General features: G+C 39.4%; 2 long non-coding RNA genes across 7 annotated transcripts; both read right to left on the reverse strand.

Moving 5' to 3' along the window:
* Window positions 1-3,657: 3,657 nt before the first annotated feature.
* Window positions 3,658-8,659, reverse strand: LOC111949101 (uncharacterized). Of its 4 annotated transcripts, none has more exons than XR_002875143.2 (3): window positions 6,513-7,301; window positions 5,965-6,094; window positions 3,658-4,338 (listed from the first exon to the last, which is right to left on the reverse strand). It is a non-coding gene; the product is annotated as an uncharacterized LOC111949101 (long non-coding RNA). The 4 variants fall into 4 exon arrangements; XR_013650771.1 differs by lacking the exon at window positions 3,658-4,338 and adding an exon at window positions 8,570-8,659 and having other exon boundaries at window positions 4,677-6,094; window positions 6,513-6,650; XR_013650770.1 differs by lacking the exon at window positions 3,658-4,338 and adding an exon at window positions 8,570-8,652 and having other exon boundaries at window positions 4,677-6,094; window positions 6,513-8,497.
* Window positions 8,660-10,451: 1,792 nt separating this feature from the next.
* LOC111949092 (uncharacterized) lies at window positions 10,452-15,271 on the reverse strand. Of its 3 annotated transcripts, none has more exons than XR_013650768.1 (9): window positions 15,090-15,271; window positions 14,464-14,569; window positions 14,251-14,322; window positions 11,491-11,987; window positions 11,326-11,408; window positions 11,116-11,200; window positions 10,967-11,038; window positions 10,694-10,840; window positions 10,452-10,611 (listed from the first exon to the last, which is right to left on the reverse strand). It is a non-coding gene; the product is annotated as an uncharacterized LOC111949092 (long non-coding RNA). The 3 variants fall into 3 exon arrangements; XR_002875134.2 differs by having other exon boundaries at window positions 10,922-11,038; XR_002875133.2 differs by lacking the exon at window positions 10,967-11,038 and having other exon boundaries at window positions 15,090-15,269.
* Between the last annotated feature and the right edge of the window lie 11,144 nt (window positions 15,272-26,415).

Genomic DNA, 26,415 nt, shown 5'->3' on the forward strand with positions numbered 1-26,415 from the left:
GGATTTGAAAAATTAGGAGCGAACAAGCCCTTAATAATAATCATAACAATAATAAAAGCATGTTTAGAAAATTATCTTTCTCAATGCCACAGCTTTGTTTGTTTGCAACGGAACTCGCTGTTTCTACTTCTATGGCTGTTTCCGGTATTTTAAAGAGCTGTGCGCATGTCAAAATGATTTATTCCAACCGAAAGCCTAGGGTGTGTAAACGTATGTTATAATCGGATAGAGTTTTTCTGGGATCGTGTACACAGTTAATTTCTAATCCGATCTTTGATCCGATAAAAAATATTTTGCAGATGTAACTCCAGCTACTGGCTTACTACTACTTTAAAACCCCAACCTAACATTACCAATGCAACAAAAATGGCGAGCAATATCAGAGCTATCCAGCCGTACAGTTTTGAGCCAAATGCCATCTCAGACGAAAACAACAAAGATCTACATGGATCCATTTGTCTGCAAGTGGATGCATCAGAATGGGGCGGAGCACAGAGCTTGCGGCCTGCGGATTATATCACCTACGTCTCAGCTGCAAGCTTTTACAAATGACATTTTTTTGTCTGCTTCTGAGTCACAACAATTTGCATAAAGAAATACTCAAGAACACAATTTTTAAGACTAACTTTTTTCATAAACATCCTCCATCATGAGAACAAATTCCACACGAGCATGTTAAAAACACCAAAGACCCCAATTTTCATCTTTAAAGATGTAGCCTAAATGTTTTGAGTGAATTTTTATTTTAGTTTATTTTTAAAAACCTTTTTATTGAAACCATTCTTGGACAAATTACTCCCCAGATGGGTTCAGGTAGTCAGTAGCTCAGCTCTTCTGCTGGTTTCCTGAATTTTCCCAACAACCCTGGCTATTTATGATATAATCGGAGTGAAGCACAAACGCAGCGCTCATGGTCATAATCTTCTTGTCAGCTGTTGGACTTGGCTGAATGACGTTCAGACACTCCTAGTCATTTGGCATGTAGGCCTTAGATGTGGGAGCTCTGCAGTAATTGGATTTTGAAATGTGGCTCCGCAGTCACCTCTAAGTGCACGCACAAATGCAACGATATTCCAGCACATCTGACTGTTTTCAAACAAGAGCAGGGGGTGAATGCACTTATGCATGAAATATTGCCGTTGTGAGAAAACCTCACAAACTGCATCTTTTTATGCACAAAGAAAAGCTGCTTTGATCTTGAACAGCTCATGTTTAGACTTGATTTATTTTTTTTTTGAAACTTGGTCTCTGACCTTCTGGATTTTTTTTTTCTTTGCTGAAAAGTGGAAAACGAAATAACTTCTTTCGTTTCATTAAAGATGCAGGGATGAAAAATAAATATAATAAAATACTTTGCTCTTTCGTCCTCTGGCAACCGGATAAAAAAAAGGAAAAGATAAAAAGGCAAAACTAAATAAATATGTAAAGACACAATTATCAATCTGAGAAAAAAACACGATTGTCCATTAAGGAAATAAATAAATAAGTTATAGATGAAAAGGATACCCCCCCCCCCCCCCCCCCAAAAAAAAAATATCTTGGTGTTTTTGTTCATTCAAATTTGGTGAACAAAACCATTACTTTTATGTTATGCCCCTCTACCCCTAGACCACAAATGGGGCATAACACACATGCATGCTAAATATTTCACAAATGCACAATAAGTGTTTCAGACATGCATGCTGTTTCTCACAAATGTACATTATGTGTTTCACAAAATGTTGTGGTTCTGTTGGGCATGCCTTTTCTAGGGGCACAACACCTTCTGCTCATACCCACAATCAGCACCTCCACACCTGCTGGCCATCAAGGACTCTATTTATAAACTGAACTTCTTCTGATAGGCACCAAATCCACCCTGAGCAAGACCAACCATTTCTCTCTTTCCATTGACGGCTCCACCCTCTCTCCCTCCCCTCAGGTAAAGAGTTTGGGTGTCATCCTCGACAGTAGTCTCTCTTTCACTTCTCACATAAACAGCGTCACCAGATCAGCTTACTTCCATCTACGCAACATCCAACGTCTCCGGCCCTCCCTCAGTCCCCAGTCCACTCGTACATAGTCTTGTTACTTCCCGCCTGGACTATTGTAACTCTCTTCTATTTGGTCTCCCACAAAAAACCCTCCATAAACAAATGGTTCAGAATTCAGCTGCTCGTATCATCACACGCACTCCCTCCATCAACCATATCACACCTATCCTTCAACAGCTTCACTGGCTCCCCATCCCATTCCGCATTCAATACAAAATCTTGCTCTACACATTCAAAGCCTTTCACAACAACCCAGTCTCATCCTAAAATGTGTAGTAGCTACATTTGTCCACATGGAAATGCGTGAGAGTTTTACAAAAACGCCCCCTAAACTGTGAGGGGGATACGTTTCATTTTTCTATTCATTTTCTACGAGCCTTCTCAGGATCACGTGACTTTGGAGGTTTGGCCTGCCGTGAGCAAAAAACATGGCGGATGCACGTTCATTTTTCGGTGGAATATCCCATAAAACAAGATATTTTGAGGACTAATTTTTATTTTGACAACATTTCTAGTGAGAAATATACCATTTTCTTTTAAAATATGCTTTCATTTTGTACATACATTTTGTAGTTTGCTTGTTTCGTTCAACTTTTTCTCCCAAAGGCTCTGTTACGTTGGAGAAACACGTTAACTTTCATTCATATCTGCAGACGTGCGCGTGGGTCACGTGACTAATATGTTTCTCTTTTTTTCCGCAGAAAATGCAATAAAATAGGAGTGATTGTGGACTAATTTATTTTTGAAAACATTTCTAGCATTATATATCCCCTTTATTTTCATAATATCCATTAATTGCAGACATGCAGTTCGTAGTTTGTTTGTTACGTTCAACTTTTCCTCAAAGGATCTGAAGGCGTTTGATCTTTTCCATAAATATATGCGGGCTGACGTGGGTCACGTGACGTGACGTGAGTTTCTCTTTTTTCATATAGAAGATCTCGTAAAAAGGTACGTTGCTATTTATTAATTATTTTTATTTACATTTCTACGGACCCGTGTATAGGTTTCATGCTGTGTAGTTGCGACTTTGAAGGACATTTAAACAAACCGGAAGAATGTTGTTCAGGAACGGACTGGAGAGTTCTCTAAATTTACTTAGCGATTTATTTTATTCAATAATCTTTTACATGTTAAAGTATTCACACTACAAGTCTAAATGCTGTGTACAATGTCTGATCTTTCCCATCATATCTGTGGGCTGACGTGGGGTCATGTGACACGAGTTTCTTTTTTTTCCCGTGGAAAAAAAATCTCGTAAAATAAGATCGTCTTAATAAGATCTTAATATTTACGTTTAATAACATTTCTAGGGACCGATGTACTCTGTCGTAACGTCCATGCAAGCGTATTTTTTCAACATCAACTAGTTGAGTTAAGAAATACACTGTAAATAATAAAAAAAAGACGTTTGGCTCAAACTGGTTTTGTGATTGCTCCCACGTTTATCGGGAAGATTAAGTTTTAAAAATAAGCCCAGCGACAAACAGGTGTTTATTTTTATTTTTTACAGAAATTAATGTTTCCATTACTAATGCAAACTTTTTGTTTTGCAGGTACTTAAAGAAACAAAACATCAAATGTTTTTCAGAGCGAAGGTACCTTGTCGCATGACAGATTGCAGTTGTTTTTTATTCAAACTTTATTGACTGTAACAATTCAAAACAACAATTCCAAAAAGCAACAAGAAAGAAACAAACCAGGGGATTATTATGAAATTTTTCACAAAAACATTGAAACTGACGCACAGATTGAATGTTTTAAATGCTTTCTCATTGTCAGAGTTTCTTATTGTGTTCATGTTTTGTTTGAACTCATTGATAAAGTTAGAAAAATGGGGGGTATGATTTATAACTTTGTATTTATGAATGTGCCATATGAATAAAAATAAAAAAAGGTTAATGATGTAGAATTGTTCTTTTTTATGGGATGGACAGTGGGTGAGGCACGACAGATTACAGTAAAACAGTCAAACTGCTACCACAATAGCGTTGAACTTCTGTTGAGAATAATTCATTCATAAATCTGTCTATATATTAGAATATCTGCATCTGGATCATTTACGTCTATTTTAACATAAAAGGGGCTAAAAATAACTAACATCAACAAACAACAACTACTAATAAATATTATAGGAAATAAGGAAACTAAGTATAAAAAAGTAAAACAAAAAAAATGTACATAGTATATTATTTATTATTGTAAATAAAAAAAATAAACATGTCTGACTAAGAGTGGGGGTTGAGGTCGGGGGGGTTTTTTGTCTCTTTTTTGGAATCCAGCGTAGAGGCCATGACCCCCCCCCCTACAAGAAAAGTAGAGAAGGTTCAATCAAACAGTGATAGACAATGGGCTACAGTTTGTTCACTCAGTGCTTACAGGACGACTGTTTTAATTTGATTAGTGTCAATTATCCTTTGTAGGAAATATTAGTATTATTCAAATATTCATGAATTATTACAATATTACATTGATTTTTAACGCATAGCACAAAAGCATCAAATAATCAATATCTAACAACTTGTAGAACATGAATAATAAAACTTGGACATGCATCCATCATCTACCCCTTTTGTCCTTTTATTGACAAAATTAGAAAAGATTTATATAATTTTAAATAAACAAAAAAACAAATTAGGCTGATTATTATTTGGACTTATTTATTTGCGACCAAGCAAAAAAACTGATGGAAATTCATGTTGAAGAGGCACGTTGCTGGATTGTCCGCACGTATTTTAACCATAACCCCGCCTTCTTTACTTGCAAATAGGCACTTCAAAATAAATAAATAAATTCATTAATAATATATACAACATAAAACATGACGAGCACTCCATTAACTCCATCTGGGTTTCATAAATAAAATAAAAACGTTTACCACTCAAAACAATCATCAGAACTCTAACACAGTAAATATGCCAAACAAATTAATAAAAAAGCATTTATATACATTAGAGTTCTACTTTAAAATAGTAATAATGTAAAATAAAAACTGCTCCTTTTTTCTTTAAATGTCCTCATTGCATATTAATCTTATCCTCCAATCACACGGCTGCATTCTGAAAGATGAAAAGTGTAAACTTGTTTAAGAGACGTTTAGGAGAACTACTGTAAACTAAGATAAATGTGTTAGTTAAAATAAAGTAATAATGCATAGTTATTTTATAATAAAAGACTAAAAAAGGCAAATTAATAATACAAAATCCAAATCTTTACAAATTCTGCAAGCATTTTGTCGTATTACTTTTTACTGGTGGAAATGCAAAGAAAAGCGACAACTTAGAAGAACTGGTTTGAACATGAATTATTGCACAAAGACGGAAAGGTGGGCGTGTCTCCAGGAAAGAGATCCTCATGACAACCAACATGATTTTTGATACGGAGGCTGATGCTTCAAGGAGAAAAGAAACATCAACAGCCAGTGCTGATCAGAACACAATCCAATGTTCTCATCATTTGAATAAATCCTGAAATGTTCATCTGCTGGTGTTTGTCTGCATTTCTTGATGAAATTTCGCCGCAAAATAAACCCATTAACCATCACTGTGCTGTCTGTGATGGAATAAACGCCAGGGCTACTATGGGAAGATATACGGTAGTCAACATTTTCTTGGAAAGGATTCTTTTTAAATAATATTTTATAGAATCTTTTAATAGTGTGTAAAATGTTTTTAACTACAAAGCATTTTAATTGCATGTTATATGTTTTATATCAACTGTAATGCCCATTAAAAAGAAAAGCTAAAGTAAACTTGAACTGAATTATTTCTTTCTTGTTAAAGATTTGAGGAAAATGTAAAAATAACCACCAGATGAATAATTCTGTATTTTCACATTTCTTTGGAGAAACATTTGTTGAGGATAAAAAAACACAGGAATATCTTAAAAAACATATCATTTTTGCTAACTGTGCAGAAAAATAAGATTGTACCAGGATAGTAAAATGTCAGGAGTTGGGACACTGGTGGACGGCTGTGGGGCTGAAGTGGTGGGAGGATGGATGTCTGAAACGGTTGATGGTTGGACGGCTGAAGCACTGGAGGGCTGCTGGTTTTTCCAACCTTAATGGATGAAAATGATAAAATGATTAGTGTGGTTGTTTTGGTGAGACATGACCAGATCTGCTGACGGTTCACAAATGACAGTTTCTAATCAAACTAGAGTTCAAGCAGATTGAAGATGTCGTGTCATCAAGCTTCCATGAATAATGAGGAACAACAACAGACTGAGGTGAATGTAAAATTATTATTACCAGTATACCTGATACAAGGCCTTCATCCAGTCAAAGCACGTTTCTGCTTGATCAGGGAATTTAGGGCAACTTAGGGGCACAACATGTGTGTGGTGAGAGACGGGACTTTTTGGCAGGTTGGGCAGCAATTTTTGTATCGTCATCGTCAAAATTTAAATTATCATATAACACTGTGAACAGATCGACAATTGGTTAATGACTCTGAGTCACAGATGGTAAATACATACCAATACAGACACTTCATCACATGTGAGGCGTTCTCTTTTGGCCTGAAATCTTTGTAGCCCGCCTTACATTTGGATGTTTTGGCGGCCACAGCGTTCACAGTTGATGGAAGACGTTGTCGAGCCTCGTGGCAGAGTCAGCTGAAAATAGGAAAAGCAGAATTTTTATGTCTCCAGTTCCCCATTCTGATAAGATTTGGGGAAAATATTGCCATATTAATGACAATGGTTGTTAGTTTTACAATTAAATTAAGGTAGCAATTGAAGTCTAACAGTTTTGTAAGAATGTGCAGGTTATTATTTCTGAATTTTAAAAAGAAAAGTTATAAAAAAGGTCATGAAGATTTGGTTTTGAGCTGAAGATGTCTTTCCTCTTATCCAAAATGATTTCTGGAATAAAACTGGTAAAAAAGCAGTTTGACTGGATCAGAGAAAAGGTTTGAGCGAGTGTGACGTCACCCATTTCCTTCCAGATCCATCATAACAAATTCAATTCTGTCGTCGTTTCTCTGTGATAAAGACGTCACCACGTTGGAGCCAGTTGACAGTGATTGATCTGAGTATCAATTCTATGGCAACTACTGTCGCCAATCAGGAGTAAGCTTGTTGAAAGTCCACACTGCTTCCACTGAAAGTGAGCTTGGTGGAATTTGTCAAACAAACATTCAAGGTGGCATATGCTATTACTGAGGCATCTGTTGGTCAGTCTATAATTTGAATAACTTGTGATAAAGAAACAGTTTTGTAAAACAAATAACTGGAATTAGCAAAAACATGTTGAAAAGGGTATCACAACAAGAATAGTTAATCTGACCCATAGAATGACTGAGTAACAGCTGTTTGTTTCTCTTTAGAAGTCTACAGGATTTTGGCTCCTTGGAGCCAGCGGGTACTTCCTGTTTGGAACGTGAGGGGGAGGAGTCAGTCAGTCCAGGTCTCTGAGACAGAGACTGTTTTAAAATATTTACAAAACCAAGTCGAGATGATCGTTGTTGCAACGTTTTTTGTGTAAATTTGGAGAAAAACCCTAAATAGGTCAATCATAACACTTTAATATATCAGTAAATTACTGTTCCTTTTTTTTGCCGGGAAACCGGCGGTGGCGCGAGCGCTGCCATAATTATTAGCTAATGTAACCCCGATTCTCACAAACCTCCCTTCCTCTGCTCCACCACAATAACTATACAGTCGAAACAAATAATTAATACATTTTTCTATGACGATCATAGTAACCTGCAGTCGTGTTACGTTCAGTCTCTCGATGGAGGCCGTTGTAGGTACCGGATGTTCTCGGGTTGCCGGATGTTCTCGGGGTCTTTCAGGGTCCTTCCAATGAGTTATATCACTAGAGGAGACATCACGTGGTTCCTCATGGGAGGAGAGCACCGCCATCTTGGTGAGGTCAAGTTTTGAAGACCAAACCACTTTTATAACATTTAATAAAGAGCTCTGTTTTTGCTTTCAATCACTTCATTATATGAAAAAGAAGAATGGCTTGAAATTGCTTAGTTTTGTTCAGAAATAAAAACTTCACGAGTACCCCTAACTTAACTAGTATTAGACTACTTAGATTTTTTTCTATGTTCCTTTATTTTATTTTACTTATGTTTTTATTTATTTGTGTGTTATGTTCATTGTTTCTTTTTTTCCCCTTTATTCTTTATTTTCTATGTCAATATGTTATATTTGGCAATGGTGACTGATCTTCGAGGCAATATTGATTACATCGTTATTGTTCGTTGTTAACGTTTATGTCATTGTTAATGTATGATACCGCAATTGTCAATAAAGTTTTTAAAAAAACTTAGCGACGTTAACTCATTGGTCGTGGCAACTTACAGCCAATCAAATAGTGTGACGTCATCATTGGTCGAAGGACCCCGAAGGACCCCGAGAACATCCGGCAACCCGAGAACATCCGGTACCCACACCGTATTTTTCAGCACCGCTCTTCTGTCACACTCAGTGATAACAACAGCGGCATTCATCTGTCAGATGAAAATACATTCAGATGACCATAAAGTATTTTCATTACTGCCTCTTGTGTTTACATTTCTTACCTTTGAGACTTCTTTAGCTCGTGCAGAGATGCAGAACGCGCGACAACCAGATTACCTTTATTGACGCCCAACACCAACCGACCGGCGCGCGGATACGTGGGGGTGGGGTGGCTTAATGTGCACGGCGCGCACGCATGCGTATTTGCACTAAAATTTTCACATGGCCTCTTTGACATATAAACCTAACATTTCTATCATTTGTGTCTAAATTACGAGCATTAAATAACACAACTTGATGTGTGTCTGTCATAAAATATTCCATGTTGGGTCTAAATCAGATAAGCATTGTTCATCACATCAAATATTTACATATTTACTGTATTATACTGTTTTCATATATTTATTACTTTTATCATCTAAATTGTCCTAAGATTTATGAAAAAATGAAAATCACACACTGAAAAATAGGGTTTGCTTTATGAGTTTATTCTGCATAATGGAATGTTTGGCTCAAAACTGAGCTCTTTGGCATCAACTCAACCATTGGGTTTGGAGGAAGAGAATTGCTACCTATGACCCCAAGAACAGCTTCCCCACTGTCAAACATGGAGGTGGAAGCATTATGCTTTGTGGCTATTTTTCTGCACAGAGCTACGTCACCACGTTGATGGAGCCATTAATGGAAAATCCTGAGTGAGAACTTCCTACCCTCCTTAAGCCAGGACCCTTCAAATCAGTCATGGATGGGTCTTCCAACAGGATAGTGACCTAGAACCTACAGCCAAGGCAACCAAGGAATGGCTGAAGAACAATCATATCAAGGTCATTGAGAGGCCCAGCCCATGTCAATCCTATGGAGAGATCTCAGAGTCGCCAAGCAACAGCCACCAAATATTCATGATGTAGAAGGGTCAAAAGAAGGGCAAATACATTTATATAAATTCTTTCAACTTGATTTCTTTCTAGGTTTGCAATTCTGCACAACAAACAAAGGACAAAAACTTTTTTTCCTCCAAATAAAGGGAAAAACCTTGAAACTTCATGTGAGTTCTTGGCAACTGCCATTTCCCAAATCCTGCTCATACTAGACCCACATCTCCATGTCTTGGATATAAGTAATTAACTTGCCAATAACAAAGACTTATTAAAGGTCACTGAGGTGAACTTTGTAGACAAGTGCGGAAACTGTATAGTGTAAGGCTGATCGGCAGATAAAAGACCATGAAAGTCATCTTGGACTATAGTAGGCACAGAGGAAGGTTCACAGCTTCCCTTTCCTGAGCATCCCCATCTCAGCTGATCTAACTTGGTTTCCTAACATCCAGGACGTTATCAACAAGGCACATCAGCACGTCTGAAGCTGCTGGCAACCTACCGCTCAGCCAGTCCAACTGCATCATGGTCTGGCTCTCAGATCAAACTGAAGAAGAGCAGTAGAAGCTTCAGTGCTGAAGATACTGGAGCAGATCATCGGCTACCCCCTTCCCTACCTGTCATCCTGTCTGAGTAAAGGAACATGTCAAGGACAGCACCCTTCCTGCAGCTAACATACTGATAAATACACGTATCACTCCACACTTCTAATATTCTTAATTTCTCATGTCATTTACCCCTAATTTAAGATAACTCATTGTCATTTTGTTACATTTTACTTCAGTCTTGCTACAATTAAAATGTAGTCTGTATCCTGACAAAGGATTTGGATATGCATAGCACATTTATTATATGAGTTTAATAGGACAGTGTTTCATTCTAAGGTGTTGGACATACAAATCAAAGGCCAAACGTTTGAGTTAAAATGAGAAGTGTCTTCAGCACAGGTGTGAGCACTGAAATGTTTAGCTAGTGTTGTAGAAACTTGAACGGAGGTAAAAAACAATGTAATTGTTGAAATTTAGGTTGAAAAACCCTTCATTGGTGCAGTTCAGAAAAAAATCTCTCATTTCAATTAAAAGTCATTTATTGGTACAAAGTTGAAATGAGGTTTTCCTTTATATAAGCCTTTTTTTAGGGGTGGAGCTGGGGCTTGAACTGCAGAAAGTCTCCTCCTCAGCAGACAATTAGTCCCTCATGTTCTCTCTCCATCAATGACTCTGTGCTGCCTAAAAATGAAATGAAGAAGAAAACACATAAATGCCACAAGCCCCGGACATCCATGCAGATCACAAAGAGAAACCTCCTGACTTTGCGGGGCAGAACCTTCCAAAAGCTGGGAGGAGAGCTCTTCAACCACACTTCAAGGACCTGCAGTGCTGCTGGACTTCACCAACCACAGTCTGGTCAGCAGCATGACATCATAGAGCCTTTAGTTCTTTACCATGGCACCATAACCTGCAATCCATCACATCATGCTTGATCAGTTATGCAACAACTTTAGAAAGTGTAACCCTTGTTCTATCCTAGGCACTTTACCATTGGAAGTTGGGTCATCTAGACCCACTAGACAGTGCTCTTAACCTTTTTTCTTCAATGATTTGTGATCTTCACTGGTGTCCATGGATTCCATGAAATCTTTCCACCTTTATCCACCTTTGTCATGGTAGGGAGAACACGTCAATGTGAGGGTGGGGTCACAAGATAGCACAAGGGTTACAAAAGATTTTTACCATATGTTGATGACAGCTGATTCTTGTTTTCCTGATGCTCAGACAAAGCCCTTCAGTGTTTTTCTCTGGGTCATTTTGATTGGTCCTTGTGGGAAGAGATTAATGTATTAATAATACTGAAGAAATCAAGAGATATTCCACATCAACAGCATGAGAGTAACATGAAAGAAACAAGCCAACATTTATCTACAACATTACCACAATCTTTACCTGGAGGTATCATTCTGGTCACGTCTGCTCCAGCTTTTCTGACTTCCGCTTGTTCCAGCCACCGGCCTGAATGGTGAGGATGTCTGTGCAGAATGAAAGGATCAAAATGTATTAAACTGAGAAAACAAACTACACAAAAAGGATGCATCTTCAATGAGTATTTACCAGTTTTTGACACATATGTACTCGGAACATGTGTCTGCTGAAGAGAGGAAGCTGTTCAGTCGGTTCAGTCCCTTTCCCTGATGTTGTCCCTTCTTGATTTCATCCTCGGATCCTCATCATTTCAACCAAAATGTATGTTTGCAAACTTTTGAAACATAAGGGGTTAGAAAAAAACTCCAACAGGAATAAGGGCAGAGGCCCTAAGGGAGACCCAGGACACGCTGGGGAGACTACGTCTCTCAGCTGGCCCCGGGGTCCCCCAAGAGGAGCTGGAGGAAAGGGAAGTGTGGGCATCTTTGCTTAGACTGCTGCCCTCACAACCTGGTTCCTGATGAATGGAAGAAGATGGATGCATGGATGGAACATGTTCAGGCCTTTCAGCAAAACTCCACGACGGTAGACTGCGATCCTTCCTCATTTACTTTGCCAGAAGACTTTTTGGAGGACTCTGGTGCTGCCACAAACTTTCCTGCTCCACATCTCCCATCTCCAGGATTCTATCAAAACAAATAAATGTCGTATATTAACATGATGATATGACACAAAATACAATAAAACATATATGCAGGCATATTTTATTTCCCCATGAATGCAGTTCACAAAGGAGGTCACCACAGTGTTTTTGGTCAAAAACGCATCTTCCAAATAACCACTGAGCCTAAAAGAACAGAAAAGTTTACATAAGAAAAACATTTATACCATCAAAAATGTAGGTGGAAAAGAATTTTACACAACCCAGTTGGCTCTCAAAACAGTACATTTAGCAAGTTCCATCCACTGCTACAGCCAACATGGAGGGAGAGCATGCAGGACACTGAAACAGATGAACCTGACAGCCTCTCCATCTCAAAGTTAGCAGAAGATCAGTCCAGGAACTATTTGTACATGTTGTCTCCAAATAACTGACCAGTCTGAGAGAGGAAAGGGAAAAAAACACGAGGTTCTTTTATGTATATACATACATACAAGAATCAGGAATCAGACATTCTGTTGGAGTGGGACTTTAAGTCCCACTCCAACAGAATTTTTAGCTATTATAAAATCGTTCCCAGTGTTTCTTTTAATTACGATCATTTTGTTTTTTTTAAGACATTTTTCTGCAGCACAGCAGCTCATAAGAATTTCACCTCAGAGCTGTGGTGCAGATGTTTGCCTCTGCTAATTTCCCATAAACCATTTGTTGATTCTCTCTCCCGCTAGCTTATAGCACCTCACAAGCCCTAGCCGACATTAGCATAGCAAAAAAAAAAAATCAATGAGCAACATTGGAGCTATCCATGTGTACACTTTTGAGCCAGATACCAGTTCAGACAAGGGAACTCAGGACATTAATGGATCTACCGGTATTTGTCTGCAAGTGGATGCATCAGAATTGGAGTGGAGTAGAGACTTTGGCCCATTCATGGCAGTTAGAGCGTCACAACTATAAGCTTTTTGAGACAATCAGTTTCATCTTCTCCTGATCCATTGAGATTTGAATAAATACTCAGAAACAGTTTTAATCTTATATTATTGTGTATGTGTTTATATTTTTGTTAATGTTCTCAATAAAGAGAAAAATGTTTGATCTTAAAAACATGACTTCCATTGGAGCGGCTCTTTAACTTTGTTGACAATGCTAGGATAACTACATGTGGTCAGCCAAATCAGCCATAATTGTTTAGACCAGGGGTCTGCAGCCTGAGGCTGCACAGCCACAAGTGGCTCCTTGACCCCTCCTTTGCGGTTCTCTGACAAAAAATAAAAATGTTTTTAATTCAAACAAATATCCTATTTTTCAGACGACACAGGGCATCACGCAAAACAAAACAGTCAGATAAGTCAAACTTTACTCAACTTGGTGATCTACTCAACAGTTGAAGCAAAGTATTACTGTGCCAGGCTTCTGACTACAGTACCCATAATGCTTCAATAATCTATCAAGCGGTGATGCACAATATTTTAAGAAATTCCAGCATTTATGAAGAATTTTTTTAAACCTGACAACGTACCACAAAAAATCAATTTGAGGTCAATACGCACAATTTAGAGAGCCTATCCCATGCTAGCCATTTAGAATAAACTAAACCTCGATCTCTGAGGCTCCGCCTTTCTCTTCTTGTGGGTGTCGCCTATTTCATGACATCAACCTAGAGTCGGCGTCGGCAGCGTTTCTGCGTTTCTTCCATCCAAACTTTTGCAAAGATGGATGTGCATATTGTGCAATGAAAGCATTTTGCTGATCACCACTAGCTCCATTGAGAAAGTGGGCGTGTCTGTTAGCCTGGAGGCGGTTTAGCTGCACAGGCTCTTCCTAGAAGAGGCTGCTCCTCACTTATGATGACGTCACAATGTGAGGACCCTCTTATTGTGAATTGGGAGGGGCTGGTGCTCAGAGGGTTTCAGAGGAATGCTGAGAGATGCGTGAATGGATCAAAATACCGCTGTGGATTAGTTTTTGTGAGGAATTAACATTATAATACACTTTAAAATTTTAAAACGTTGATGTTGCATGATATAGGCCCTTAAAGAAATACTGGCTGAGATGTACTAACAACATAAAATCTACAATGTGTAAAAAAAAAAAGCCTTTGTAAACCCCAGTAGTTATCCAGTTTCCAAAATAACATAAATGCAAATGAGTGTTTGATTTTCTGAAGGCTGAAGAGAAACCTTGTGTGTCCTACTGAGTTCTGGACAGTGAGACATTTGAAAGGCTCTTAGCTGTTTAAAGGGCTGCAGACCCCCGTTTCTGGCTAAATGACCCAAAAGGAAACTTACCTCTGCGGAGACCACGTGACGTTTCCGCCCCCGTCCTCTATACATAAGAGGCCTTCACCGTGATCCTGCTGCCTTTTAAATGTAAGATGGAAAAACGCCTCGTCATTCAACGTTAATCCTAAACAGCCAACACGTTTTTACTAAAAACCCATCTCTGGTTTCCCAAATCTAAACATTACATTTCTACAGAGAAAAGTTCAAAGCATCGCCCACCTTCCAGCTGTCCAAGAGTTCTTCAGCCGCGCGCCTTCCTGCGGGTTCATCCGGGGGTTTCCGGGGGAGTGAGGTGGGGGTGCCCGTATGACGCTGCGTTCACTGGCTTTTCGAAATGCGCAATTCATGTCAATTGGGGCAAATTGAAGGCTTAAAAGCCTGTTTACTTTAGATAATATATCCTATTTAATATATCCTATTTAAAACTTTATTGAGAATTACTACAGGAAACAGTGATGAAACCTTTTTTAACAGATAAATTAGAGCACTTCATTGTAATACTATAATATATGAGATACGTCAAAAAATTGACAGTTAAAGAAAAAAGAATATAATAGATCCTAATATTTTATAAACTCCATCAAAATAATTGTTTCATCTCATTTATCATAATATTTATAGTTTTTTTTTTTATCACACACCATTAGACTCGTAGTGTAAATAAATTAAAATGCAGAAAAATCAATTTAAAGAACTCTTTGGTCCGTCCCTGAACTCAACATTTTTCCGGTTTGTTGTCACATGTCAATCAAAGCCTGATCGCCGCAACAGCAACACGGAACGAGAAAACCTATACACGGGTCCCTAGAAATGTAAATAAAACAAATTAGTAAATCGCAACGTACCTTTTTACGAGATTTTCCACAGGAAAAAAAGAGAAAGGCACGTCACGTGACCCACGTCAGCCCGCATATATGAATGGAAAAGATCAGACGCTTTCAGATCCTTTGAGGAAAAGTTGAACGTAACAAACAAACAACTTCATGTCTGCAATATTACGAAAATAAAGGGGATATATAATGCTAGAAATGTTTTCAAAAATAAATTAATGAATTATCACTCTTATTTTATGGCATTTTCTGCGGAAAAAAAGAGAATCATATTAGTCACGTGACCCACGCGCACGTCTGCAGATATGAATGAAAGTTAACGTGTTTCTCCAACGTAACAGAGCCTTTGGGAGAAAAAGTTGAACGAAACAAGCAAACTACAAAATGTATGTACAAAATGAAAGCATATTTTAAAAGAAAATGGTATATTTCTCACTAGAAATGTTGTCAAATTAAAAATTAGTCCTCAAAATATCTTGTTTTATGGGATATTCCACCGAAAAATGAACGTGCATCCGCCATGTTTTTTGCTCACGGCAGGCCAAACCTCCAAAGTCACGTGATCCTGAGAAGGCTCGTAGAAAATGAATAGAAAAATGAAACGTATCCCCCTCACAGTTTAGGGGGCGTTTTTGTAAAACTCTCACGCATTTCCATGTGGACAAATGTAGCTACTACACATTTTAGGATGAGACTGGGTTGTTCACAACCTTGCACCTCCATATCTCTCTGACCTCCTTCATGTCTCCATACCTGCTCGCTCCCTCCGCTCCTCTTCTTCTATCCAGTTTTCTGTCCCTTCTGCCCGTCTTGTCACCATGGGGAACCGGGCATTCAGTTGCTCTGCTCCCCAGCTTTGGAACTCACTCCCCCCTGACCTCCGCAACACTGACACACTCCCACATTTCAAATCAAAGCTAAAAACTCATCTTTTCCAAATGGCCTATTCACTTTAACATTAACCTTTTCAAGTTTTTATATATTTTTTATTTAATTTTGTATTTATTTAAATTGTTGTTGTTGTTTTAAGTGTTTATTGTATTTTATACTGTATACATGCTGTGCGGCGACCTTGAGTGCCCAGAAAGGCGCCTCATAAATAAAATGTATTATTATTATTATTATTATTATTATTCCTGAAGAGGACCTCCAGCCAGCGCTTTGTGCTAACAGTCTTCTGCTTCTAACATTTGGTTGCATCAAAGATCTACTAAAATCTAACTTTTGCACAATCCCTTCCAGAAAGACCATCCTATTAGCCTGCCTATCTACCTGCCTGTCAGTTTGACCACCTGCAAGCCCCTCTGCCAGCCGTGTCTCATCCTCTTTCCAGCTAAGACATAATAAATCTATTCACTTCTACCAGTTTGTGTCAGCACTTGGAATCAGTCATCCACCACCTTCTCCTGTCACAATAACACAATAAATGTTTCACAAATGCACAATAGATACTTCACAAACATAATGTTTAGGTACACTTGGAGGATGAACTCACAGATCATGCCAATTGCAGAATGTGCATTCAAAAGCCCCCTCTCATTTGTGAATGTCCCCACATTTGTAAAAGATATCCCCATAGTGAATTTTGAGACTCTCCTAATGCAGCAGGTCAACAAATGTCCTCATTGGCTAATGAATGTGTCAATCAAACTCATCAGCAAAGCAGGCTTGTTTGCTTTCAGCCAATCAAATGGCCCCTTAGGCTTTCTCCATACTTTCAAACTGATGGTAGAACTGTTCAGCAGTTGAAGGTACAGCAAACATGGCAGAAAAGATAAGTCCAGGAGAGGCAAAGTGCACTAAATGGCTGGCAGTTAAGGCCTATCAGAATTTCTGTCACGTCTGTTAAAAATGTGAGGTGCCATTTATATTCTGGGTCAATAAGCTCTGGGACCGTTTTGCCTTTCTAATAAAGCAATGCGTTAATTTCCGGTAGCAGCTCATAAAAAAGCCTCAAAACTCTGCTGCAGCTCAACCATCGGACCTCTGTGTGGTACAGCACATCTCTGTGGGCAGACTCCATTCAGACAGGAAATTGTTGGAACTGGCTGTGTTTAAGCCCATTGGCTCTGATGAAGTTTATGCATGATACAACAACCTTCATGACAGAGTCCCACTTCAGCACTTTTTGCAGCACAGCGCCTGCGGGTGAATTAGGCAGTAGACTGGTCTCGAGGTGGGAAGACCGCGTTTTTCCATCTCCTCGTTCAGACGTCCTATTAGACCCCGAGACGCAGCCACCATACATGGAGCTCCATCAGTCGTGATGCTGGGAAGCTTTCCCCGGTCCAGATCCAACTCTTCCATCGTTTGACATACTTTGTCAGAAATAATAAAAAGATGAAAGAGGCCTATAAAAAAATAAGAAAGAAAAAAAAATCCAGAAAATCAAATTGTCTGATTTTTAAAGAAATTCTTTGTAAATTAAGGTGGAACATAAGTATTTAGTCACCTTTAAACAAGCTAAATTTCTGGCTCTCACAGGCCTGTAACTTCTTCTGTAAGGAGGTCTTTCATTTTTGAGTGGGATAACTTGCACATTTGGTAGCTGAGTAAATACTTTATTGCCACACTGTATTTGCACAGTAGTTAATTCTGCTTTACTGAGGCCTTGTGACTACGTTTGTGGAAGGTTAGCTTAAATATTACATATGGTCTTAAGAGGCTAGCTGTTCTACACAATAACTGTCACAAGAACTGGAAGATGGCTGGATCCAAGTGCAACAGGTTTATTAGCTCAGCTAAAAGTCCACAAAGCTAAATCAGGGTCAAGCAGGCGGGAATCGATAACAGGCAGGAATTACATCTTCAGAGAAGAGACCGGTTGGTCAAAATCCAGGCGAGGGTCAGGGCAGGCGGCAGGCAAACAGGGTCAGGGTCAGGAGACTGAAAAGCGGAAAGAGAGACAAAAGCTCCGGAAGTGAGGGGCCCTCCAAAGCCAAGGTCGACCCAGAGGTCAAGGCGCTGGTCAGTATGGGTGGCAGCGGTGGAAGTCACCGATCAGGGTCAAGGATGTCGTCAGCGCCAACCCAGGAGCGTTCCTCTGGGCCGTACCCCTCCCAATCCACCAGACATTGTAGCCAACCCCCCCAGCGCCGGGAATCTAGGATCTCCTTGACGACATAGGCCACCATCCACCATGGTGACCCACCAAGGGGTCCATCCCGACCCCCCATCTGAGGTCCACCGGCGGGCTTCTACAGGGAGACGTGGAAGGTAGGTGAGATGTGGTTTTCAGGGGCCAACTGCAGAAAGTATGACACAGGGGTGATTTTTTTTTAAGGAATTTGAACAACCCCACTTGCCTTGGACTGATTTTCTTGCAGGGAAGCCACAGCCGGAGGTCTCAGGTGGAAAGCCAGACCCACTGACTGGGAACCAGATTAGGAACTTCCTGTCTGCACCGGTCGGCCTGCTCTTAGGTCCGGCGGACAGCTTGTCGGAGCTGCACATGAGCTGCCTCCCCTGTCTCCTCAAAGCGACAGAACCACTCGTCCACAGCTGGTAACTCTGTGGGTTCTCCTGCCCAAGGAAAGAACAGGGGTTGAACCCCCAGCACACACTGAAAGGGCAAGACGCTTTCTTCAGGGAGTTCTGAGCGTATTCGGCCCAAACCAGAAATCGGCCCCAATCCTCCTGATGTTGACTACAATATGTGTGGAGAAACCGTCTAGGGTGGGGACCGCCACTCAGGCGTCACGAGTGAGCAAAAGCCAAGTCAATGAAATTCCCCGGCACCCCATGGTCAATTATAGCTTTTGATTCCACTACGAGGTTTTTAAAGCGTAGGGTAACCGGCAGAATTAAGGTGAGCATGGGTTCACTTAGCTGATCTGCAGAAAGATGTGGTTGGCGAATGGGACAGGTGTTGCGAACGTGGCCAGGCTGGCCGCAGTAGAGAACAGAGATTCTCCAGGAGAGAGGTGGGTGGAGCAGAGTTGCATGGGCTCGTGATCGGAGCCAGCGGCTGCTGGTAGAAAGCTATGAGACGGGCATGACTTTCGCTGAAGCTGGATTGCATGTCTGCTGGGATCCCTGCAGGTTATCCAGTTTGATGCAATGAGTTGATTCAACGATAATCCATTGTTGCGGCACGCCAGTTCCCACTGCAGCTCTATTTTTCTATTACTCTTGATTTGGAGGGGTGGGGAGAAGCCGTAGGGGTAGGGGTAGAATTCAGATTCCATCAAAGTAAAGGTTGGAAGTTTATTATATGAGGAAAACTTCATAAAGCCAAAATGTAAATTGTATTTTGATCTCTTAATGCAGTACAATGTCACAAATGTAAATGAAAATACCTCGAAATGAGGCTTTTCACTGCAAAAAAAAAAGATTAATTTGATTAATAACAGGTCATGATAACTCATTTTCACAAAAAAATGAACTGCATGTCAGCACTAGTACAAATATATGCCTTTTACAATTTATTAGACCTTATTAAGATAAAGAGGACAATCTCAATGTTAACAAATATTTGCAGGAGAGTGAACAAACAAATGAAACCAGAGGGATGTTCATCTGAGGAACAGCTGTGAGGATTAGAGGAGGAACCTGGTGTGAACAATCAAGAGAAACACCTGAACACAAAGGCAGCAGAAAACAGACCAGGAGGGGAACTGAACACAACAGAAGCCGCAAAATGCCTTTTCCATCTGATCTGGCTTGATTTTAGAAATGATTAATTCACCAATCAAAATTACACAAAATCATTAGTTTAAAATAGTTTTCCCAGAATTATTCAATAATCTTGCAATAAAAAAAATCCCAAAACTTTTTCTTAACCTTCAAACAAACCAAATCATCTAAATTGAAAAGAGTTGCCTTCACTTTTGCATTTCCCCAGAGCTGGTGCCCACTCTTGCATGCATCAAAGTTCACAAGCTCTAAAATGAAAGGTATGAGATAGCTGGGTGGAGGTTTGCCAAAGTGTGAGATAGAGGTGGATGCTCCACTGCCTCTCAAAGAGACAAAGGAGCATGCGCCTTCTCTGTGTTCATCCAAACAGCATCGACTGGTTTTTACTGATTTCACCGTCCCTGCTGACTCAAAACTGGAGTCTGTGAACCTGACGGAGGAAGACGGATGACAGAATTTTAGGCTGCTGCGTCACAACATTCAGGATGCGGTTCTATGTCTCCACAAGAGAAAAGTGGAAATCCACAAAAGGTACTTGAGAAAAGAAAGGTTTTCTTTTTTGGAAATAGGTCATGACCAAAGGCCAAAGTTAAAGTTCTGAGACAATGTAAGTAAATACAGATAAATACATATATAAAGCTAAAGTTTTGAATCATTTCTGTAAAAACTTCCCAAAAAGATTTCAGTGGTGTTTCATGCTGCTTTCAGAAATAGGATTGCTAAACAGGTCTAAAAAACTCATTTAATGTGGCAAAAGAATTTTGCCCCTTTGAAAAATTTGAAACTTTTCAACCAATAGGCAGAAGATGGAGATTAATGGCAGTTGTGTTTAAAAATGCCCAAATATTTTCAACTGTATTTTAAGTCAAACTTTTATATAATGTGTATCATTAGGTTATGAAGTTTTTATTAACGAAAAAAAAAAGAAACTGAGAAGGTGTTATGAAGATGTGGCAAAAGTAAAATTCTTCAGCCTAATAAATGTCCAACTTTTTAATGATGTAATGCTGACAGTTACCATCAGTTGTTGTCATAAACTAAGTCATGATACCCTATTTTTTTACTATAAGGTAGTGTTCCCCAACCTTTATGTGGCTGCGGATCGGTCAGCCACTGGGGATTTGACCGCGGCCCGGTGGAAAAGGGTGGGGGTTGCCAGGGATGCTCAATTTTGGTCAGATTTTAAAAAGAAAAAAACCTCTGATCATCACTAAAAACAAATGTTTTAACAATAATAGTAACACCAGTGGAACATCAATCTCTAGTAACATATTTTGGCAATGAATTTTGTGAGTACTGTGTAAACAGGCTCCGTGTGGGAAATCTCCTGTTGCAATAAATCCATATTTTAAGCAGGACTCCTAGTGGCCTACTGTTGTTTTGTTGTCGTAGCCCGTTCTTCTGTCCCTGCACTAATCCCTTAACCATTTGCAAGGAAACATTCCACCTACAACTTTTCTCGTGTAGCACGCGCTACTTTTAGCGCTCAAGTGACTGAAATGTAACCAACAGATATCTGTCGATTTTCAAACCCTTTTTTTTCAGAATAAAAGATCGTTCAAATGTAGTCATCTTTCCTCCCCTGACCAGACTTTACAGCTCAAGTGATCGAAGGTGTAGCTGAGAAAATCCATCCATCCATCCATCCATCCATCCATCCATCCATCCATCCATCCATCCATCCATCCATCCATCCATCCATCTTCTTCCACTCATCCGGGAGCGGGTCGCGGGGGCAGCTGTCCAGACTTCCATCTCCCCAGAGGAGCTTGAGGTCCCCCCAGACAGGCCATGAAGGAGGCCTTCACTGAATGGTGGCACTGGCTGGAGGGGGCTGCTCAAGCCTTATTGGTTCTCACTGACTTTTTGCCAAAGCAAAAATATTTTTTGAAAGCAAAAAAAAAATTTGTTTGAAAGCACAAAAAAAAATTGAAAGCAAAAACAATATATTTGTAAAGCAAATATTTATATTTTCATTTGCAACTTAGAAAGTTTTGTGTGCAACGTGGTGGCAGAAATATCACTCCATAGTAATCTTTATCAATGGATAAGATGCATGGAAAGACAAGGAGTCACAGACTTTTTCCCAACTTTCCCCAGAAGCTATGTGTGTTTGTTTGAGTATGACTGCTGTCAGGTTGCTGTGATAGACACGTAAACAAACAGGAGGATTGCAGCTCCTTATCTCTGCTCATTTCTCCTCCCCAACAAGACAAACACCAGCAATCCTGTCATGTTGACTTTGTAAGCATGTGCGATGCGGGAGCTTTGTGTGCTTGTGTCTCTGTGTGTGGTACTGTAAAGCTTGACCAAAAAAAAGATGTGCATATTGTAAGGAGCATGATGCAAATCCAGAGAAATGGTGCTGAGGGGCTGCTGGGTCCAAAGTGCAGAGAGAGAGAGAGAGTTAGAGATGCTCTAGTGGAAATCTAGTAACTTAACATGTAAGGCCCTTTTTCCATCAGAAAAAAATATGCAGAATGGGAAATAATACATTCACAAATGTGGATGTGTAACAGTCCACTTTAAGTGCATGATTTATTGGACGTTAAAAGTCCTTTTTGATATTTTGCTTTGCAAAAAAAATATGAAAAAAATATATAGAAACAAAGGAAAAATGACACATATCCCATCAGTCTCACCATCTCTTTCAAAGTAAAAGAGACATTTCATGATTCCTCCACAGGTTAAGCTGCTTATTATATTCATAAGTCTCGTTAAAAAAAAGTTTGAAACTAAATGTAAATTTGCATGTTGGGTAGTGAACTGCTGTTGTTTGAAGAAAATAAAGCTCCATTTGCCATATGTCTGCAGGTCTCCACCCACACATGCATGCAGATTATATCAGTTGTCATACATTGTGCCGTTTCTGCATCTGGATCTTTTCTTCATCTCATGGCTGCAGAAGAACACATCTACTGATCCAGTCTGCACGTGTTCCTGAACGAGTTTGTGTTAGAATTCTTGGACTTTAAATTTGGGGATTAACACAAAGTCTTAAGCATCATCATAAAAGTTTATCTTTCTTTTTGTTTTTGTTTTTCAGAAACAACATGTTGCTATTTCAGGAGCTATTGAGAACATTATATAACCATTGGTATCATATTTGATACAGGTATTTCTGAGACTCTAATCTCATGAGCATGATCCAAACGTTCCTTAAAAACCCACTGTATATAATTGTAGATCATCATTTTTCCACTAAGGACAGAAGAAGGGCTTTTCCTGCTGATTTCAAAATGGGTGCCTCCATGAAATCTCAAGAACACTATTGGCAGAAAAAAGTTCTGCTAACTTTCCAAAGTGTGTGGTGATAATATTGATTGTTAGTCATTTTTTCAAATGACTATTTGCTTTATTGAAAGCAAGCAATTTTTTAAAAATTAATTCATTATAAAAAAGTTGAACCGAGTTCAATATATGTGGATCAAATTGGAGATATTGGATGAATAAGGCCTTTTTTCCTGAGCGCACATGTCGATATTTTTGTATTTTAAACTAACATTATTCTAAGCAACTAAATACATACTAAATAACCCTCTGGATCATAACTCACTTAATTAAAATGACATTATAAACATTTTTTGTGAATATCATCAAAATATTTACAAAGTTGAATATTCTGTCTAATATTTAATATAGTGGGCTTTACAGTGTTAAATAAAGCAAAAATTAAAATGTTATTTAAAAAAAAGGAGATTAAATGATTTCCTTTACCCTTTGAAAAGCATAACCCAATGTATTCCTTGTCAAAAGAGACATGTTTAAACTGGATTCAAGTGGGTTTCATCATAGCAACCACCTCAATATTACCTGCTTCTAAGAGCAAAAAGACAAAAGAAAAAACAAAGATTAAGACAGACTCACAATCACACCAGCTACAAACTGGATGCCAGAAGTCTGAAATCAACAGCGAAACAGACTGGCAGCGACAAAAAGTCAACAGCAGTTTAATCAAAAACACACAGTACAGACCAAAAGTTTGGACACACCTTCTCATTCAAAGAGTTTTCTTTATTTTCATCACTATGAAAATTGTAGATTCACACTGAAAGCATCAAAACTATGAATTAACACATGTGGAATTATATTCATAACAAAAAGTGTGAAACAACTCTAGGTTTTTCATAGTAGCTATCTTTTGCTTTGATTACTGCTTTGCACACTCTTGGCATTCTCTTGATGAGCTTCTAGAGGTAGTCACCTGAAATGTTTTTCACTTCACAGGTGTGCCTGTCAGGTTTAATAAGTGTGATTTCTTGCCTTATAAATGGGGTTGGGACCATCAGTTGTGTTGTGCAGAAGTCAGGTGGATACACAGCTGATAGTCCTACTGAATAGACTGTTAGAATTTGGGTCATGGCAAAAGAAAAAGCAGCTAAGTACAAAAAAAACGAGTCGCCATCATTACTTTCAGAAATGAAGGTCAGTCAGTCTGAAAATTGGGAAAACTTTGAAAGTGTCCCCAAGTGCAGTCACAAAAACCATCAAGCGCTACTAAGAAACTGGCTCACATGTGGACCGCCGCAGGAAAGGAAGACCAAGAGTCACCTCTGCTGCATGGGATAAGTTCATCCGAGTCAGCAGCCTCAGAAATGGCAGGTTAACAGCAGCTCAGATTAGAGAGCAGGTCAATGGCTCACAGAGTTCTAGCAGCAGACACATCTCTACAACTGTTAAAAGGAGACTGTGTGAACCAGGCCTTCATGGTAGAATATCTGCTAGGAAACCACTGCTAAAGAAAGGCAACAAGCAGAAGAGAATTGTTTGGGCTAAAGAACACAAGGAATGGACATTAGACCAGTGGAAGTCTGTGCTTTGGTCTGATGAGTCCAAATTTGAGATTTTTGGTTCCAACCACCGTGTCTTTGTGCGACGCAGAAAAGATGAACGGATGGACTCTACATGCCTGGTTCCCACCGTGAAGCATGGAGGAGGAGGTGTGATGGTGTGGGAGCACTTTGCTGGTGACACTGTTGGAGATTTATTCCAAATTGAAGGCATACTGAACCAGCATGGCTACCACAGCATCTTGCAGGGGCATGCTATTCCATCCGGTTTGCGTTGGATCATCATTTCTTTTTCAACAGGACAATGACCCCAAACACACCTCCAGGCTGTGTAAGGGCTATTTGACCAAGAAGGAGAGTGATGGAGTGCTGTGCCAGATGACCTGGCCTCCACAGTCACCTGACCTGAACCCAATGGAGATGGTTTGGGGTGAGCTGGACTGCACAGTGAAGGCAAAAGGGCCAATAAGTGCTAAGCATTCTGGGAACCCCTTCAAGACTGTTTGAAGACCATTTCAGGTGACTACCTCTATAAGCTCATCAAGAAAATGCTAAGAGTGTGCAAAGCAGTAATCAAAGCAAAAGGTGGCTACTTTGAAGAACCTACAATATGACATATTTTCAGTTGTTTCACACTTTTTTGTTATGTTTATAATTCCACATGTTAATTCATAGTTTTGATGCCTTCAGTGTGAATTCACAATTTTCATAGTCATGAAAATAAAGAAAACTCTTTGAATGAGAAGGTGTGTCCAAACTTTTGGTCTGTACTGCACATTATTGCAAATTCTTTTTTCAAAACTAATTGGGAGTCCAGAACACGTCAAAGGTTAAAGGGCCAAGATGGCAAAATGAGAAATTGCTGCCATTTCTGAGGCAACATTTAGCAAACAAGTGGCTGTTAATGAGCGAACCTGTACATGGCACACGGGTGGATCACATGAAATCTTCAGACTGTGACTGCTTAGAAGAGAAAAAATGTTCATGCACATTTTTTTTAATGGGCCTGCTGTGGGCATCAGGTTGGATTGAACACTTCTGGTAAGGGGGATGTAAGGGAGACGCAGGCACATTGAACAGATTTTTTATTATTCCAATCCCCCAAACCCTGCACACTGACCCTGTTAGAGCAGTTCTTGTGTTAAGTGTGTGCTCCTGACTGATAGAAATGTGGAAATTGGACAATCAGAGCATTTGTTTGCTCTGATTGTTTGTGTGGGACACGTATACGGGCACTTATATATCCCCTGCACACCACATGCGTGCAGAATTCTCAAAAAGGGTCCAGTACATGAACCACACTAATGACTAGAATGTCGTATAAGGGCACCGTATGACAGCATCTTCCAAAAACAAATTCCAGAAACCAAAACTAAAAAAAAACAAAAAAAAACATCTTGGAAAACAAAAGTAATTTACAGAAAACAAAAATTAAATGTTGAAAAATAAAACATTTCAAAAAACAATACTATACTTAGTACACTTGATATTATCGTTTGAACAACGATGTCCCATAATAATCCTTTAATTTCCCATTTATGTATTGAATCAAAAATGGAGGAAATACGTTCAAGTTTTCGTTGGAAACAGGTCACCCAGAAGTAGTATGTGTGGATGTCCAAGCTGCAGGTAAATAATAGAAGAAAAAGACGAGAGAATAAAATGTTTACTTAAAGGCTATGATCCTGGAAGATGTTGCAGATGGAGTGACTGAACGTTTTCAAAGAGGTAAAACACATGCAGTAGTATCAGCCACCCTTTACACCAGTGTCACAAGAACAGGCAGACGGCTGGATCCAACTGCAGCAGGTTTATTGGCTCAGTTAAAAGTCCACAAAGCTAAATCCAGGCGAGGGTTGGGGCAGGCAAACAGGGTCAGGGTCAGGGTCAGGGTCAGGGTCAGGGTCAGGGTCAGG

Source organism: Oryzias latipes, chromosome 17 (assembly GCF_053564925.1).
Source record: "Oryzias latipes strain Hd-rR chromosome 17, Olatipes_Hd-rR_3.1".
Taxonomy (NCBI): Eukaryota; Metazoa; Chordata; class Actinopteri; order Beloniformes; family Adrianichthyidae; genus Oryzias; species Oryzias latipes.